Here is a 20,019-nt window from a genome sequence, read left to right as displayed (position 1 = left end):
TGCCATTGGCAGTGCAGTGACCTCTGCTGTTGCCCCTCAGCAGAAGTGGAAGGTAGAGCTGCAGCCTTATCCAATGCCACGGTGAAGGCTGGCAGCAGGGAAGTGCAGCTAAAAATGAGTGAAGTGCGAGACAAGTGAAATGCCTTCCAAGAAATTGGCAAATTACCTGTCAAGCAGTGAAAGTATGCTCTGAGAGAAATGAAGTCTCTCAATGGCCATGGCCTGCAGCTCTTCAGCATCTCTGAACAAAGCCTTCCCACCTAGAAGAATAAGGGCAGCAGACACATGGGAACACCAACTCATGCAAGTTCCCCTCCAAGTCACACACCATCCTGACTTGGAACTATATCACTGTTCCTTCGCTGTCACTGGGTCAAAATCCTGGAACTCCCTTCCTAACAGCACTGTGGGTGTACCTACCCCAAATGGACTGCAGCGGTTCAAGAAGGCAGCTCACCACCACCTTCTCAAGGGCAATAAATGTTGCCTTGGTTAGTGGCACTCACATTTCATGAATGAGTAAAAACAAACTCATCAGCTGCACTGAAGAAGCTCTTTCCCTTGTGCACTTGTCTCGGTGACCCTGGGAAGTTGCTGACACGTCGGGATACATGTTCCAAGGCTGGAAAATCCATGATTCAAGGTTAAAGGACCTCATAACTGGCTTACAACCCCAACGAGTTCTTAATTACTGACCTGAAAGATCCAAGGGGGTTAATGGGGTTGGGAGAATGATTTGTGTAGGTCAGGTTCATTTGGCAGTGAGTGAGATATAGGCCAACAGTCCTGCGGCAGCTTTGGCCGTTCGAGTGTGGGGGAGGGGAGCTGTGAGGCTTGTGGCATGAGTTAGTTGATATAAAGGGGTTATGTTCATAGGAAACCTTTCAGGCCCTCCATCCTGTTCATTAATCACATCATGGCTGACCTGTGCCTCTAATTCATTTATCCACCTTTTTTATTCATTCATGGAATGCGGGCATCATTTATTGCCCATCCCTAATTGCCCTTGAGAAGGTGGTGGGTGAGCTGCCTTCTTGAGATGTAGATACACCAACAGTGCTGTTAGGAAGGGAGTTCCAGGATTTTGACCCAGTGACAGTGAAGGAACAGCGATATAGTTCCAAGTCAGGATGGTGTGTGTCTTGGAGGGGAACTTGCATGAGTTGGTGTTCCCATGTGTCTGCTGCACTTGTCCTTCTAGGTGGTAGAGGTCGCGGGTTTGGAAGGTGCTGTCTACGAAGCCTTGGTGCATTGCTGCAGTGCATCTTGTAGATGGTACACGCTGGAAACCCCCAGGATGTTGATAGTGGGGGATTCTGCGATGGTAATGCCGTTGAATGTCAAGGGGAGATTGTTAGATTCTCCCTTGTTGGAGATGGTCATTGCCTGGGACTTGTGTCGTGCAAACGTTACTTGCCACTTATCAGCCCAAGCCTGGATATTGTCCAGGTCTTGTTGCATTTCTACACGGACTGCTTCAGTATCTGAGGAGTCACGAATGCTGCTGAACATTGTGCAATCATCAGCGAAACATCCCACCTTATGATAGAGGGAAGGTCATTGATGAAGCAGCTGAAGATGGTTGGGCCTAGGGTGCAGCTGAGATCAGCTGAGTGAACGCAGGCTAAGAGTTAAATTTCAGATTGTCGGGATCTCTATCAGTTTCTGGTTGAAATTAATCCACACATCCTCTCGGTGCAGGAACCATGTGTTGTGCCGATGGCTGTCTGCTGTCTGCTGTCTGACTCCAAAATCCATCTCCTAATCCACGTTTGACTATTCCAACGCACTGCTGGCCGGACTCCCACCTTGCAACATCGGAGAACTGGAGTTTGTTAATCTCCTCCAGCCCCTCGCCCCACCCTATCTCTGTAATCTCCTCCAGCCCCTCGCCGCTCCCTATCTCTGTAATCTACTCCAGCCCCTCGCCGCACCCTATTTCTGTAATCTCCTCCAGCCCCTCGCCCCTCCCTATCTCTCTAATCTACTCCAGCCCCTCGCCGCACCCTATTTCTGTAATCTCCTCCAGCCCCTCGCCCCTCCCTATCTCTGTAATCTACTCCAGCCCCTCGCCGCACCCTATTTCTGTAATCTCCTCCAGCCCCTCGCCCCTCCCTATCTCTCTAATCTACTCCAGCCCCTCGCCGCACCCTATTTCTGTAATCTCCTCCAGCCCCTCGCCCCTCCCTATCTCTGTAATCTACTCCAGCCCCTCGCCGCACCCTATTTCTGTAATCTCCTCCAGCCCCTCGCCCCTCCCTATCTCTGTAATCTACTCCAGCCCCTCGCCGCACCCTATTTCTGTAATCTCCTCCAGCCCCTCGCCCCTCCCTATCTCTGTAATCTCCTCCAGCCCCGCGCCCCTCCCTATCTTTGTAATCTACTCCAGCCCCTCGCCGCACCCTATTTCTGTAATCTCCTCCAGCCCCTCGCCCCTCCCTATCTCTGTAATCTACTCCAGCCCCTCGCCGCACCCTATTTCTGTAATCTCCTCCAGCCCCTCGCCCCTCCCTATCTCTGTAATCTCCTCCAGCCCCGCGCCCCTCCCTATCTTTGTAACCTCTTCCAGTCCCTTGCCCCACCCTATCTCAGTGATCGCCTCCAGCCCCTCGCTCCTCCCTATCTCTGCAATCTCCTCCAGCCCCTCGCCCCTCCCTATCTCTGTAATCTTGCCCAGCCCCTCGCCCCTCCATATCTCTGTAATCTCCTCCAGCCCCTCGCCCCTCCCTTTCTCTGGAATCTCCTCCAGCCCCTCGCCCCTCCCTATCTCTGTAATCTCCTCCAGCGCCTCGCCCCTCCCTATCTTTGGAATTTCCTCCAGCCCCTCGCCCCTCCCTATCTTTGGAATCTCCTCCAGCCCCTCGCCCCTCCCTATCTCTGTAATCTCCTCCAGCCCCTCACCACTCCCTATCTCTGTAATCTCCTCCAGCCCCTCACCGCTCCCTATATATGTAATCTCCTCCAGCCCCTCGCCGCTCCCTATCTCTGTAATCTCCTCCAGCCCCGCGCCCCTCCCTATCTTTGTAACCTCTTCCAGCCCCTTGCCCCTCCCTATCTCAGTGATCGCCTCCAGCCCCTCGCTCCTCCCTATCTCTGCAATCTCCTCCAGCCCCTCGCCCCTCCCTATCTCTGTAATCTCGCCCAGCCCCTCGCCCCTCCCTATATCTGTAAACTCCTCCAGCCCCTCGCCCCTCCCTTTCTCTGTAATCTCCTCCAGCCCCTCGCCCCTCCCTATCTCTGTAATCTCCTCCAGCGCCTCGCCCCTCCCTATCTTTGGAAATTCCTCCAGCCCCTCGCCCCTCCCTATCTTTGGAATCTCCTCCAAACCCTCGCCCTTCCCTATGTTTGGAATTTCCTCCAGCCCCTCACCCCTTCCTATCTTTGGAATCTCCTCCAGACCCTCGCCCCTCCCTATCTCTGTAATCTCCTCCAGCCCCTCGCCCCTCCCTATCTCTATAATCTCCTCCAAACCCTCGGCCCTCCCAATCTTTGGAATCTCCTCCAGCCCCTCGCTCCTCCCTATCCCTGTAATCCCCTCCAGCCCCTTGCCCCTCCCTATCTCTGTAATCTCCTCCAGTCCCTCGCTCCTCCCCATCTCTGTACTCTCCTCCAGCCCCTCGCCCCTCCCTCTCTCTGTAATCTCGCACAGCCCCTCGCCCTTCCCTATCTCTGTAATCTCCTCCACCCCCTCACCCCTCCGTTTCTCTGTAATCTCCTCCAACCCCTCGCCCCTCCCTATCTCTGTAATCTCCTCTAGCCCCTCGCCCCTCCCTATTGCTATAATCTCCTCCAAACCTTCGCCCCTCCCAATCTTTGGAATCACCTCCAGCCCCTCGCTCCTCCCTATCTCTGTAATCCCCTCCGGCCCCTTGCCCCTCCCTATCTCCGTAATCTGCTCCAGCCCCTCGCCCCTCACTATCTCTGTAATCTCGCACAGCCCCACGCCCCTCCCTATCTCTGTAATCTCCTCCAGCCCCTCGCCCCTCCCTTTGTCTGTAATCTCCTCCAGCCCCTCGCCCCTCCCGATCTCTGTAATCGCCTCCAGCCCCTCATCCCTCCCTATTGCTATTATCTCCTCCAAACCCTTGCCCCTCCCAATCTTTGTAATCTCCTCCAGACCCTCGCCCCTCCCTATCTCTGAAATCTTCTCCAGCTGCTCGCCCCTCCCCATCTCTGTAATCTCCTGCAGTCCCTTGCCCCTCCCTAAATCTGTAATCTCCTCCAGCCCCTCGCCCCTCCCTATCTCTGTAATCTCCTCCAACTCCTCGCCCCTCCCTATATCGGTAATCACCTCCAGCCCCTCGCTCCTCACTGTCTCTCAAATCTCCTCCAGCCCCTCGCTTCATTTTTAGTTGTTTTTTCTTTTTTCTTTTTGTCTTTTTTACAACCTTTTTTTTGCATTTATTTCATTTCATCTTAGTTTGTTCAGTTTGCTTACCCACTGTTTTTTTTCATGTTTGCACTTGCTGTTGTTCAATATTCAGTCCGTTAACACCTAATCTGTACTAATGCTTTGTCTTTCAACACACCATTAACATATTGTTTGCCTTTGCTCTGTGACCTTTTGGTCAGCTATGTGGCCCGGTCCAATCTGCACCTTCTCCTTTGTTATCTCTTGCCCCACCCCCGCCTCACTTGCTTATAACCTGTGACGTTTCTAATATTTGTCAGTTCCGAAGAAGGGTCACTGACCTGAAACGTGAACTCTGCTTCTCTTTCCACAGATGCTGCCAGACCTGCTGGGTGGTTCCAGCATTTCTTGTTTTTATTTCAAGTTGTTGTGTAGATGGGGCACAAACAGAATGTCGGAGGATCTGCAGCCCTGGGTGAACAGAACGAGGCAGAAAATTAGCAGCTGTTTATGGACAATGTTGGAGCATGAAATCAGAGTCTGCAAATAGCCTCAGGGCCCTGGTCAATGTAATGGCTGGTCTCTGCTGTGAATTAATTTTCCAGTCACCCAGGCACAGGATTGAACTGGACCATCACCATGTAATCATCCAGTAACGCTCTCCCTAATTCCTTTCGGAAAAGCGGGTGATTTGTTTAAGTGCGCAGAGCTTGTAAATTATTATTTTGCGTGGCCGCGCAGAGTAAGGGGAATATTAGAATCGAGTCCATGGAAGGTCCAGAGTTGGGGGGGCAGAGTGGGGGGGAAAGGGTCCGGGGGACAGAATGGAGGGGACAGAGCCCGGGGGACAGAGTGGGGGGGGGGGGGGACAGGGTCCGGGGGACAGAGTGGTGGGGGGGGACAGAGCGTGGGGGACAGGGTCTGGATACAGAGTGGGGGGGGGATAGGGTCCGGGGACAGAGTGGGGGGGACAGAATGGGGGGGGGGGAACAGAGTGGGGGGGACAGGGTCCGGGGACAGAGTGGGGGGGGGCAGAGTGGGGGGCACAGAATATTGGTAATACAGGGGTGTAATTCTGGTGCGTGTGTAAAAAGGGTGGGTGTGTAAATAGGGCGGGTTTAAATCTGGGAGGGTGTATAAAGCGGGTGGGTGTGTAAATCGGGGAGGGTTTAAATTGGGTGGGTATGTAAATCGGGCGGGTGTGTAAATAGGGCGGATGTAAATCTGGGAAGGTGCATAAAGAGGGTGGGTGTGTAAATTGGACAGGTGTGTAAATCAGGTGAGCATGTAAATTGGCAGGTGTGTAAATCGGCTGGGTGTGTAAAGCAGGCGGGTGTGTAAATCAGGCGGGTGTACATTGGGCAGGTGAGTAAACCGGGCAGTGTGTAAATCGAGCGGGTGTGTAAGTTGGGCAGGTGTAAATCAGGTGGGTGTGTAATTCAGATGGGCGTGTAAATTAGGTGGGTGTGTAATTCTGGTGGGTGGGTAAATCAGGCAGGTGTGTAGATTGGGTGAGTGTGTAAATCAGGCAGGCATAAATCGGGTGTGTGTTTAATTCTGGCTGATGTGAATCGTGTTTCATGCAGAGCAAGTTCGGTCGAAGGTAACTCCTCCGATAGTTCTAAAAATCAGACAGAATTATATTTCTGGGAATCCTAATCAAGAGCAGGATTTTCCTGCAGGATTTTCCTGCTCTGCCTCTATGTCCACCTCTCTAACTCGCTCCTGACTGTAAATTCCTCCCTTCGTACAAGCAATGTGTAACATTTTTTAAAAATTCATTCATGGGATGTGGGCATCACTGGCCAGGCCAGAATTTATTGCCCATCCCTAATTGTCCTTGAGAAGGTGGTGGTGAGCTGCCTTCTTGAACCACTGCAGTCCATGTGGGGTAGGTACACCCACAGTGCTGTTAGGAAGGGAGTTTCATGATTTTGACCCAGCGACAGTGAAGGAACGGCGAAAAAGTTCCAAGTCATGATGGTGTGTGACTTGGAGGGGAACTTGCAGGTGGTGGTGTTCCCATGTATTTGCTGCCCTTGTCCTTCTAGTTGGTAGAGGTCGGGGGTTTGGAAGGTGCTGTCTAAGGAGCCTTGGTGCGTTGCTGCAGTGCATCTTGTAGATGGTACGCACTGCTGCCACTGTGCGTCGGTGGTGGAGGGAGTGAATATTTGTAGATGGGGTGCCAATCAAGCGGGCTGCTTTGTCCTGGATGGTGCCGAGCTTCTTGAGTGTTGTTGGAGCTGCACCCATCCAGACAAGTGGAGAGTATTCCATCACACTCCTGACTTGTGCCTTGTAGGTGGTGAACAGGCTTTGTGGAGTCAGGAGGTGAGTTACTTTCCGCAGGATTCCTAGCCTCTGACCTGCTCTTGTAGCCACGGTATTTATATGGCTACTCCAGTTCAGTTTCTGGTCAATGGTAGCCCCTAGGATGTTGATAGTGGGGGATTCAGCGATGGTAATGCTATTGAATGTCAAGGGGAGATGGTTAGATTCTCTCTTGTTGGAGATGGTCATTGCCTGGCACTTGTGTGGCGCGAATGTTACTTGCCACTTATCAGCCCAAGCCTGGATATTGTCCGGGTCTTGCTGCATTTCTACACAGACTGCTTCAGTATTTGAGGAGTCGCGAATTGTGCTGAACATTGTGCAATCATCAGCGAACATCCTCACTTCTGACCTTATGACTGAAGGAAGGTCATTGATGAAGCAGCTGAAGATGGTTGGGCCTAGGACACTACCCTCAGGAACTCCTGCAGTGATCACCTGGAGCTCAGATGATTGACCTCCAACAACCACAACCATCTTTCTTTACGCTAGGTATGACTCTAACCTGTGGTGAGTATTTCCCCTGATTCCCATTGACCTCAGTTTTTCTAGGGCTCCTTGATGCCATACTTGGTCAAATGCTGCCTTGATGTCAAGGGCAGTCACTCTCACCTCACCTCTGGAGTTCAGCTCCTTTGCCCATGTTTGAGCCAAGGCTGTAATGAGGTCAGGAGCTGAGTGGCCCTGGCGGAACCCAAACTGAGCGTCACTGAGCAGGTTGTTGCTAAGCAAGTGCCACTTGATGGCACTTTTGATGACACCTTCCATCACTTTACTGATGATTGAGAGTAGACTGATGGGGCGGTAAATGGCCAGGTTGGACTTGTCCTGCTTTTTGTGTACAAGACATACCTGGGCAATTTTCCACATTGCAGGGTAGATGCCAGTGTTGTAGCTGTACTGGAACAGCTTGGTTTAGCTGTGTAAACTCTTGCTCACACCGTAGATAATCCCAGAACATGCGTTTCCTTCAGGTTTGCGTGTGTTCGAATTGATTAAAAACAAGACTGACGTGACTAGCGTGTCAGATCATCCCACTGATACAGATCAGCTGCTTAAAATGTGAGTCAAGTGTCAGAAACAAAGGAAATTCATCATATATTGCAGGTCTGTTATTTACACTCTGTCACACCGGAAATTAAAACAGATTAAAAGCACCTTCAGATGCCGACTGTGAAATGTCCTTTCACCTGGATCTCTGCAGCCTGGTTGAGTGTTGACTTGTCTCTATTTTGCAGTCCTTCTCAGTGAGACAGTGGGACTGATTATATACAACTCAATCACTGCACCCATCCCACAGCCTCTCAGTTTATGTCATCAAGGCCCAACAACAATGGCCTGCATTTGTACAGTGCTCTTGACATTGTAAAACATCCCAAGGTGCTTCAAAGGAGTGATAATCAAACAGAATTTGACACTGAGCCACATAAGGAAATATTAGGCCAGGTGACCAAAGCTTGGTCTAAGAGGTAGATCCTCCCACCACCCGGCCGATTTACCCGAGATCGGGGATTGTTTCTTCGGTGCCTCTCAGCAACCTGCTTATTCCCCATGTTATCCCCTCAGCCACTGTCGAGGGGCAGATAGAGGTGGTCCAGCTGTTAAAATCTCCCACACTGCCAAGATCAGGGTGGTTTTCCACTCACTAACCCCCTCCTGCCTAGTTCCCATGCCAAATTAAAATTGGGGCTTAGGTTTCACATACTTATTATTTTCAGAACTGTTAAAAAAAATGTATTTCAGTGAAAAATGTAGTTCAGATTATTGTGCTTGTATTCTTTGTTGCTTCTGTGGAATTAAAAATGTCAATAAATCTGATTAACAGTTTTAGCCAGGCAGCACGATGGATGTTTTCACTGAAAAGACAGAGCAGCAGTGTACATATGGCAAAGCCTGTAATCAATAGTGCAAAATATCGCAGTAAAAGGGCAACTGTTAATCCTGTGACAAGTTAACCTCACTCACAGCATGTCTAGGTGTGAGGTGGTGGAATTGTCTCCTTTCTGTACACATGAAAAACCAGATTGCAAGGCCCAGCCTTCTTCAGCTGCTTCATCAATGACCTTCCCCAGATACTGAAGCAGTCCGTGCCCACATGCAGCAAGACTTTGACAACATTCAACTCGGGCTGATAAGCGGTAGGTAACTTTCATGCAACACAAGTGCCAGGCAACGACCATCTCAAACAAGCGAGACTCTAACCATCTCCCCTTGACATTCAATGGCATTACCATCGCTGAATTCCTCACCAAAAACATCCTGTGGGTCACCATTGACCAGAAACTGAACTGGAGGCGAGTAACTCACCTCCTGACTCCCCAAAGCCTGTCCACCATCTACAAGGCACAAGTCTGGAGTGTGATGGAATACTCTCCACTTGCCTGGATGGGTGCAGCTCCAACAACACTCAAGAAGCTCAACACCATCCAGGACAAAGCAGCCCGCTTGATTGGCACCCCATCTACAAATATTCACTCCCTCCACCACCGACGCACAGTGGCAGCAGTGTGTACCATCTACAAGATGCACTGCAGCAATGCACCAAGGCTCCTTAGACAGCACCTTCCAAACCCGCGACCTCTACCAACTAGAAGGACAAGGGCAGTAAATACATGGGAACACCACCACCAGCAAGTTCCCCTCCAAGTCACACACTATCCTGACTTGGAACTATATTGCTGTTCCTTCACTGTCGCTGGGTCAAAATCCTGGAACTCCCTTCCTAACAACACTGTGGGTGTACCTACCCCAAATGGACTGCAGCGGTTCAAGAAGGCAGCTCACCACCACCTTCTCAAGGGCAATTAGGGATGGGCAATAAATGCTGGCCTGGCCAGTGACGCCCACATCTCTTAAATGAATAAAATAATGAGAAGCAAAAACCTCTCTACCTCCCTGTCTTTGTTTGAGATTTTGCTTAAACATAGCTCTGGCCGAGGTGTCAGAGTGTCTGATATCGCTGTCGTGAAGCACCTTGCGATGATTTGTTAGTTATTTAGTTAGAGATACTGCACTGAAACAGGCCCTTCGGCCCACCGAGTCTGTGCCAACCATCAACCACCCATTTATACTAATCCTACACTAATTCCATATTCCTACCACATCCCCACCTGTCCCTATATTTCCCTACCACCTACCTATACTAAGGGCAATTGCTAATGGCCAATTTACCTATCAACCTGCAAGTCTTTGGCATGTGGGAGGAAACCGGAGCACCCGGAGAAAACCCACACGGTCACAGGGAGAACTTGCAAATTCCACACAGGCAGTACCCGGAATTGAACCCAGGTCGCCGGAGCTGTGAGGCTGCGGTGCTAACCACTGCGCCACTGTGCCAAGTTAAAGGCAAAAAATGAAGTGCAAGTTGTTATTTGTTTGTTCACTGACATTGCCAGCAGTAATTCAGATAGTCTCGGAGACACACACTCACTAACAGAACAAGCAGCATGATTTCAAATGCAGCAACTTGTAGAAGTGTGTTAATGGTCTGTATTCCACTCAACACAACATTTCATTGGGAATTTCACTCAGTTCCATTGATCTCAGGGCTGTCAGATTCAGTCACACGGCAGCTTGCTACCTGCCGACAGTCGGTCAATCAGCAGATGAGCAAAGGTTCTCTACAGATGCGTGAGCGCTTTGAAGGAGCTCTCAAAAAACCAGCCAAAGGCATTCCATCAAACATATCTCTTCAGTAAATGATATTGCTCACGTCAGCAGTGACCAGTTCAATTGGTGCGGAGTTAGAAACTCCTTCATCGGTCATTAGATCATCAGTCAGCATCAATTACTTTATCACCAATCTATCGGAGGGTCAGTACTGAGGGAGTGCTGCACTGTCAGAGGGTCAGTACTGAGAGAGTGCTGCACTGTCAGAGGGTCAATACTGAGGGAGTGCTGCACTGTCAGAGGGTCAGTACTGAGGGGGTGCTTCACTGTCGGAGGGTTAGTACTGAGGGAGTGCCGCACTGTCGGAGGGTCAGTACTGAGGGAGTACTGCACTGTCAGAGGGTCAGTACTGAGGGAGCGCTGCACTGTTGGAGGGTCAGTACTGAGGGGGTGCTTCACTGTCGGAGGGTTAGTACTGAGGGAGTGCCGTACTGTCGGAGGGTCAGTACTGAGGGAGTGCTGCACTGTCAGAGGGTCAGTACTGAGGGAGTGCTGCACTGTCAGAGGGTCAGTACTGAGGGAGCGCTGCACTGTCAGAGAGTCAGTACTGAGGGAGTGATGCACTGTCGGAGGGTCAGTACTGAGGGAGTGCTGCACTGTCAGAGAGTCAGTACTGAGGGAGAGCTGCACTGTCGGAGGGTCAGTACTGAGGGAGCGCTGCACTGTCAGAGGGTCAGTACTGAGGGAGAGCTGCACTGTTGGAGGGTCAGTACTGAGGGGGTGCTTCACTGTCGGAGGGTTAGTACTGAGGGGGTGCTGCACTGTCGGAGGGTCAGTACTGAGGGAGCTCTGCACTGTCAGAGGGTCAGTACTGAGGGAGCGCTGCACTGTCAGAGGGTCAGTACTGAGGGAGCGCTGCACTGTCGGAGGGTCAGTACTGAGGGAGCGCTGCACTGTCAGAGGGTCAGTACTGAGGGAGTGCTACACTGTCAGAGGGTCAGTACTGAGGGAGCGCTGCACTGTCGGAGGGTCAGTACTGAGGGAGCGCTGCACTGTCAGAGGGTCAGTACTGAGGGAGTGCTACACTGTCAGAGGGTCCGTACTGAGGGAGCGCTGCACTGTCAGAGGGTCCGTACTGAGGGGGTGCTGTACTGTCGGAGGGTCAGTACTGAAGGAGCGCTCAGTTCTGCTGTCGGAGATCCGCATTTCTGATATGATGTTAAATTGAGGACTCGTCTGTCCTCCTTGGAGACACAATAGAGAGGGCAGTTAAGATTTAAGCACATTGCTGTGGGATTGAAGTCACATGCAGGCCAGACTGGGTAAGGACAGCAGGTTTCCTTCCCTGACGGACATTAATGAACCAGTTGGGTTTTTTTGACAATCTGATAGCTTCATGGTCACTTTCACTGAGACCGGCTTTTTATTTCCAGGCTTTTAAAGAAACTGACTGCCAATTCTCAAACTGGCCAAAAAGCGCATGCTTGTATTTGAATTGACACTGTCTGCACTATTAATGCCACAATATCATCACTGCACTACTGATCTTTTATCAGACAGTTCAAAAAAAAATTCCAGGAAATAAAGTTAAATCTGATCCAGTCAGAAATTCTTTGACATGAAATTAACAAATAAATTAAATGACATTCAACCTTCTCAAGGGCAATTAGGGATGGGCATCAAATGTTGGCCTTGCCAGCAATGCCCACATCCCATGAAAGAATAAAAAGAAAGTGAATAATTGTCAACTGCAAACAGCATTTCTTCTCTCCTGTCAAGTCTCGATTCTCAGGACTGAGGTGACAGCTCATGTTTAGGAGACGAAAGGATTGAAAGTTCAGAAAATTCAATCCAAACGCTCATTCAGTTTCAGCAATAAAATACCTCTCAGTCTGGACTAAGCATTAAATTTTCAAACCTGATTGCTTTCTGTCAGGAATCATTAATCACCTTCGCCGTTACCTCCTCGACTGATTAATATCCTGGAACTCAAACTCTCTCAGCTCTCACCCAGACCATCCCGTTCATCAATGTCCAAATTCCGTTCTGTCTCACAGTCTTGGCAGGGAAAGGGTTAATCGGACTAACTTGAATTCTATTAATGTTAAACTGCTATTGACTCCTCCTTAATAATTAACCTTGAGGGTTTGCTTGTTAAGCAGGAAGTATTAGTCAAGTTAAAAGAGTGAGCACTGAACTGGTGAACTGGTGAAGCAGAGCTGACCTCTGAGACTGTGCACGGATTCAGGATGACCTCTGAGACTGTGCACGGATTCAGGATGACCTCTGAGACTGTGCACGGATTCAGGATGACCTCTGAGACTGTGCACGGATTCAGGACGACCTCTGAGACTGTGCACGGATTCAGGATGACCTCTGAGACTGTGCACGGATTCAAGATGACCTCTGAGACTGTGCACGGATTCAGGATGACCTCTGAGACTGTGCACGGATTCAGGATGACCTCTGAGAGCAGTGCACGGATTCAGGATGACCTCTGAGACTGTGCACGGATTCAGGATGACCTCTGAGATTGTGCACGGATTCAGGATGACCTCTGAGACTGTGCACGGATTCAGGACGACCTCTGAGAGCAGTGCACGGATTCAGGACGACCTCTGAGACTGTGCACGGATTCAGGACGACCTCTGAGACTGTGCACGGATTCAAGATGACCTCTGAGACTGTGCACGGATTCAGGACGACCTCTGAGACTGTGCACGGATTCAGGACGACCTCTGAGACTGTGCACGGATTCAGGATGACCTCTGAGACTGTGCACGGATTCAGGACGACCTCTGAGACTGTGCACGGATTCAGGATGACCTCTGAGACTGTGCACGGATTGAGGACGACCTCTGAGACTGTGCACGGATTCAGGATGACCTCTGAGACTGTGCACGGATTCAGGATGACCTCTGAGACTGTGCACGGATTCAGGATGACCTCTGAGACTGTGCACGGATTCAGGATGACCTCTGAGACTGTGCACGGATTCAGGATGACCTCTGAGACTGTGCACGGATTCAGGATGACCTCTGAGACTGTGCACGGATTCAGGACGACCTCTGAGACTGTGCACGGATTGAGGACGACCTCTGAGACTGTGCACGGATTCAGGACGACCTCTGAGACTGTGCACGGATTCAAGATGACCTCTGAGACTGTGCACGGATTCAGGATGACCTCTGAGACTGTGCACGGATTCAGGACGACCTCTGAGACTGTGCACGGATTCAGGATGACCTCTGAGACTGTGCACGGATTCAGGACGACCTCTGAGACTGTGCACGGATTCAGGACGACCTCTGAGACTGTGCACGGATTCAGGACGACCTCTGAGACTGTGCACGGATTCAGGATGACCTCTGAGACTGTGCACGGATTCAAAATGACCTCTGAGACTGTGCACGGATTCAGGATGACCTCTGAGAGCAGTGCACGGATTCAGGATGACCTCTGAGACTGTGCACGGATTCAGGACGACCTCTGAGACTGTGCACGGATTCAGGACGACCTCTGAGACTGTGCATGGATTCAGGATGACCTCTGAGACTGTGCACGGATTCAGGATGACCTCTGAGACTGTGCACGGATTCAGGATGACCTCTGAGACTGTGCACGGATTCAGGATGACCTCTGAGACTGTGCACGGATTCAGGACGACCTCTGAGAGCAGTGCACGGATTCAGGACGACCTCTGAGACTGTGCACGGATTGAGGACGACCTCTGAGACTGTGCACGGATTCAGGACGACCTCTGAGACTGTGCACGGATTCAGGATGACCTCTGAGACTGTGCACGGATTCAGGATGACCTCTGAGACTGTGCACGGATTCAGGATGACCTCTGAGAGCAGTGCACGGATTCAAAATGACCTCTGAGACTGTGCACGGATTCAGGACGACCTCTGAGACTGTGCACGGATTCAGGACGACCTCTGAGAGCAGTGCACGGATTCAGGACGACCTCTGAGACTGTGCACGGATTCAGGACGACCTCTGAGACTGTGCACGGATTCAGGATGACCTCTGAGACTATGCACGGATTCAAAATGACCTCTGAGACTGTGCACGGATTCAGGATGACCTCTGAGAGCAGTGCACGGATTCAGGATGACCTCTGAGACTGTGCACGGATTCAGGACGACCTCTGAGACTGTGCACGGATTCAGGACGACCTCTGAGACTGTGCATGGATTCAGGATGACCTCTGAGACTGTGCACGGATTCAGGATGACCTCTGAGACTGTGCACGGATTCAGGATGACCTCTGAGACTGTGCACGGATTCAGGACGACCTCTGAGAGCAGTGCACGGATTCAGGACGACCTCTGAGACTGTGCACGGATTGAGGACGACCTCTGAGACTGTGCACGGATTCAGGACGACCTCTGAGACTGTGCACGGATTCAGGATGACCTCTGAGACTGTGCACGGATTCAGGATGACCTCTGAGAGCAGTGCACGGATTCAAAATGACCTCTGAGACTGTGCACGGATTCAGGACGACCTCTGAGACTGTGCACGGATTCAGGACGACCTCTGAGACTGTGCACGGATTCAGGATGAAATATAAGAGGTTTGATTAAAGACTTGCAATTCTTTTCAGGGTCCTGAAGTGTCAGCAATCATTTGGAAAACAGTTAGTTCTGCAGAAGGGAAACATTTGGCCCTGTATTATCCCGTTTAATTGGGGTTGCTGTACAATCAGGGGATTGATTGGTGCCAAATGAGACAGTCTTATAATTAAAGCTTTAACCTAAAATAACAATTACAATATAATAAGAGCAAAACTATTGATTCATGGGATGTGGGCGTTGCTGGCCAGGACAGCATTTATTGCCCATCCCTAATTGCCCTTGAGAAGCTAGTCATGAATTGCCTTCTTGAACCGCTGCAGTCCATCTAACGTGGGGAAACCCAGTGTGCTGTTCGACAGGGAGTTCCAGGATTTTGACACAGCAATGAATGACCAGTTAATACCTGCAGACAGAAGTGCCAAGTGGATGATCCATCTTGGCCTCCTCTTGAGGTTCCCAGCATCACAGATGCCAGTCTTCAGCCATTCGATTCACTCCACGTAATCTTTAAAAAAATGTATTCTTTCACAGGATGTGGGCGTCACTGGCTGTGACAGCATTTAAAGAAACGGCTGGAGGCACTGGGTACTGCAAAGCAAACATTCCAGCAATAGTACTGAAGACTCGTGCTCCAGAACTAGTCACACCCCTAGCCAACCTGTTCCAGTACAGCGACAACACTGGGCATCTACCCAGCAATGTGGAAAATTGCCCAGGTATGTCTTGTACACAAAAAGCAGAACAAATCCAACCCGGCCAATTACCGCCCCATCAGTCTACTCTCAATCATCAGTAAAGTGATGGAAGGTGTCATTGACAGTGCTATCAAGTGGCACTTAAACAGCAGTAACCTGCTCAGTGACGCTTAGTTTGGGTTCCAGCAGGGCCACTCAGCTCCTGACCTCATTACAGCCTTGGTTCAGACATGGACAAAAAGCTAAATTCCAGATGTGAGTTGTGTTACAGACAGGTGGTCAGGGGAATGTATGGTTCCCACTGATCACCTCCCAAGTGAACACAGTCATGTTTTGTTAAAAATGATGAGTTAATCCCAGAGTGCTTTTAGCGTCAAATAAGCAGACAAATGACAGGTTTTCTTGTAGGTTAAAAAAAATAACGATTTTTACACAATTTCCAAAATGGTCACAACCTCACCCACACATGCATTCACTCACACACACATGCACAAGAATAGATGGATAGAGAGAAAAGGGTAGGATGTAGTTCAAAGTGAGGTAGGTGTTCGTGGTTTATGGTAAACCTGTTGAATCTTCTCAGGAGGACAGTCTCTTTGAAAGTTGCAGGCCTGGGTATTTGCAGTTTCCATCTTGTTGAGGTGCTGTAGATTTTCTGGCAGTTAAGACTCCAGACTGGAGGTGGTGGTTACTTTAATTTCTCTGTTGCAGCAAGTTGAAGTGCAGAATTAGCAGCAGAGCTTCTTCCTTGCTTGTCTGGATCTCTTTCACAGTCCCTGGCTGGACTGCTTTCTGAAAGTGTTGGCTTTATCTCTCCCTTTCTCTCCAGAGGGCTACCTTTTTAAGATAAAAATCCATCACATTAGAGTTTCTGTTAGGGGACATATAGCCCTCTCCCCTGGTATGACCACACAATGGACCAGGATGTGAAGACCAGGGCTATCGACTGATGTCTGAATGGGGACCATTCTGTTAACCTGGTGCTATTTCACACCTATTCAATTTTGGTTTGTGAGTCAGTCTGTCTCCAGAATGCTTTGGTAGTTCATTCATGTTGATAAAAGTCATTAATGCATAAGTGCTTTTTTTCAATTTCAAAGGGGTTCTCCCCAGAGCTGAGGTTAATGAGTTCCATTGTTGCAGACACCTTTTTTGATTTCCAGTACAGGCGGGGGTCACATGACTACTGCTCCATTTTGACTGAGGTAGAAGTGAGCATGTTCTTGTGGTTTTAACAGTTTACTTTTTTTTAAAGCATAATTCTTCCATATCATTATTTATTTCATCATGACTCCTTCCGTACATGACGGGGGAGAGTGACTGCCCTTGAAAGCAAGGCAGCATTTGACCGAGTATGGCACCAAGGAGTTAAACAGAACTGGAGTCAACGGGAATCAAAGTGAAAACTTTCTATTGGTTGGAGTCAAACTTAGCACAAAGAAATTAGAATTAGAATTAGAATTAGAATTAGAATTAGAATTAGAATATTACAGCGCAGTACAGGCCCTTCGGCCCTCGATGTTGCGCCGATCATCTGACCTACACTATTCCATTTACATCCATATGTCTATCCAATGACCACTTAAATGCCCTTAAAGTTGGCGAGTCTACTACTGTTGCAGGCAGGGCGTTCCACGCCCCTACTACTCTCTGCGTAAAGAAACTACCTCTGACATCTGTCCTATATCTTTCACCCCTCAACTTAAAGCTATGTCCCCTCGTGTTTGCCATCCTCATCCGAGGAAAAAGACTCTCACTATCCACCCTATCTAACCCTCTGATTATCTTGTATGTCTCTATTAAGTCACCTCTCCTCCTCCTTCTCTCTAACGAAAACAACCCCAAGTCCCTCAGCCTTTCCTCGTAAGACCTTCCTTCCATACCAGGCAACATCCTAGTAAATCTCCTCTGCACCCTTTCCAAAGCTTCGACATCCTTCCTATAATGCGGTGACCAGAACTGCACGCAATACTCCAGGTGCGGCCTCACCAGAGTTTTGTACAGCTGCATCATGACCCCGTGGCTCCGAAACTCGATCCCCCTACTAATAAAGGCTAACACACCATATGCCTTCTTAACAGCCCTATTAACCTGGTTAGCAACCTTCAGGGATTTATGCACCTGGACACCAATATCTCTCTGCTCATCTACACTACCAAGAATCTTCCCATTAGCCCAGTACTCTGCATTGCTGTTACTCCTTCCAAAGTGAATCACCTCACACTTCTCCGCATTAAACTCCATTTGCCATCTCTCAGCCCAGCTCTGCAGCCTATCTATGTCCCTCTGTAACCTACAACATCCTTCGGCACTATCCACAACTCCACCGACCTTCGTGTCATCCGCATATTTACTAACCCACCCTTCTACACCCTCATCCAGGTCGTTTATAAAAATGACAAACAGCAGTGGCCCCAAAACAGAACCTTGCGGTACACCACTAGTAACTAAACTCCAGGATGAACATTTGCCATCAACCACCACCCTCTGTCTTCTTTCAGCTAGCCAATTTCTGATCCAAAGCTCTAAATCACCTTCAACCCCATACTTCCGTATTTTCTGCAATAGCCTACCGTGGGGAACCTTATCAAACGCCTTACTGAAATCCATATACACCACATCCACGGCTTTACCCTCATCCACCTGTTTGGTCACCTTCTCGAAAAACTCAATAAGGTTTGTGAGGCACGACCTACCATTCACAAAACCGTGCTGACTATCGCAAATGAACTTATTCTTTTCAAGATGATTATAAATCCTGTCTCTTATAACCTTTTCCAACATTTTACCCACAACCGAAGTAAGGCTCACAGGTCTATAATTACCAGGGCTGTCTCTACTCCCCTTCTTGAACAAGGGGACAACATTTGCTATCCTCCAGTCCTCCGGCACTACTCCTGTCGACAATGACGACATAAAAATCAACAACAACGGCTCTGCAATCTCCTCCCTGGCTTCCCAGAGAATCCTAGGATAAATCCCATCTGGCCCAGGGGACTTATCTATTTTCACTCTTTCCAAAATTGCTAACACCTCCTCCTTGTGAATCTCAATCCCATCTAGCCTAGTAGGCTGTATCTCAGTAATCTCCTCGGCAACATTTTCTTTTTCTACTGTAAATACTGACGAAAAATATTCATTTAACGCTTCCCCTATCTCCTCTGATTCCGCACACAACTTCCCACTACTATCCTTGATTGGCCCTGTTCTAACTCTTATCATTCGTTTATTCCTGATATACCTATAGAAAGCCTTAGGGTTTTCTTTGATCCTATCCGCCAATGACTTCTCGTGTCCTCTCCTTGCTCTTCTTAGCCCTCCCTTTAGATCCTTCCTGGCTAGCTTGTAACTCTCAAGCGCCCTAACTGAGCCTTCACGTCTCATCCTAACATAAGCCGCCCTCTTCCTCTTGACAAGCGCTTCAACTTCTTGAGTAAACCACGGCTCCCTCACTCGACAACTTCCTCCCTGCCTGACAGGTACATACTTATCAAGGACACGCATTAGCTGCTCCTTGAATAAGCTCCACATTTCGTTTGTGCCCATCCCCTGCAGTTTCCTTCCCCATCCTACACATCCTAAATCTTGCCTAATCGCGTCATAATTTCCTTTCCCCCAGCTATAATTCTTGCCCTGCGGTATATACCTGTCCCTGCCCATCGCTAAGGTAAACCTAACCGAATTGTGATCACTATCGCCAAAGTGCTCACCTACATCTAAATCTAACACCTGGCCGGGTTCATTACCCAGTACCAAATCCAATGTGGCATCGTCCCTGGTTGGCCTGTCCACATACTGTGTCAGAAAACCCTCCTGCACACACTGAACAAAAACAGACCCATCTAAAGTACTCGAACTATAGTATTTCCAGTCAATATTTGGAAAGTTAAAGTCCCCCATAACCACTACCCTGTTACTCTCGCTCCTGTCGAGAATCATCTTCGCTATCCTTTCCTCTACATCTCTGGAACTATTCGGAGGTCTATAGAAAACTCCCAACAGGGTGACCTCTCCTCTCCTGTTTCTAACCTCGGCCCATACTACCTCAGTAGACGAGTCCTCAAACGTCCTTTCTGCCGCTGTAATACTTTCCTTGATTAACAATGCCACACCCCCCCCTCTTTTACCCTCTTCTCTGTTCTTACTGAAACATCTAAATCCCGGAACCTGCAACATCCATTCCTGCCCCTGCTCTACCCATGTCTCTGAAATGGCCACAACATCAGGATCCCAGGTACCAACCCATGCTGCAAGCTCACCCACCTTATTCCGGATGCTCCTGGCGTTGAAGTAGACACACTTTAAACCAAGTTCTTGCTTGCCAGTGCCCTCTTGCGTCCCTGTAACCTTATCCCCTACCTCACTACTCTCAACAGCCTGTACACTGGAACTACAATTTAGGTTCCCATTCCCCTGCTGATTTAGTTTAAACCCCCCCGAAGAGCACTAA

General features: G+C 49.5%; 1 protein-coding gene across 3 annotated transcripts in view; it reads right to left on the bottom strand.

The window, feature by feature from the left end:
* The window catches only part of LOC137370904 (uncharacterized), a 145,259-nt gene extending 132,931 nt beyond the window's left edge, over window positions 1–12,328 (bottom strand). For 2 of the 3 annotated variants that reach the window (XR_010975138.1, XM_068032760.1), the window contains exons 1-2: window positions 12,210–12,314; window positions 4,693–4,822 (exon numbers count right to left, since the gene is read on the bottom strand). The gene's annotated coding sequence lies outside the window, so the exon portion shown is untranslated. Of the gene's footprint in view, window positions 1–4,692; window positions 4,823–12,209 lie in introns of all 3 variants that reach the window. The other variant, XM_068032761.1, reaches the window with a different exon arrangement.
* Window positions 12,329–20,019: the final 7,691 nt, after the last annotated feature.

This window comes from Heterodontus francisci, chromosome 6 (assembly GCF_036365525.1).
Source record: "Heterodontus francisci isolate sHetFra1 chromosome 6, sHetFra1.hap1, whole genome shotgun sequence".
NCBI classification, from domain to species: domain Eukaryota; kingdom Metazoa; phylum Chordata; class Chondrichthyes; order Heterodontiformes; family Heterodontidae; genus Heterodontus; species Heterodontus francisci.
Note: the sequence above shows the minus strand (reverse complement) of the source record. Positions and strands in the feature narration are given on the sequence as shown.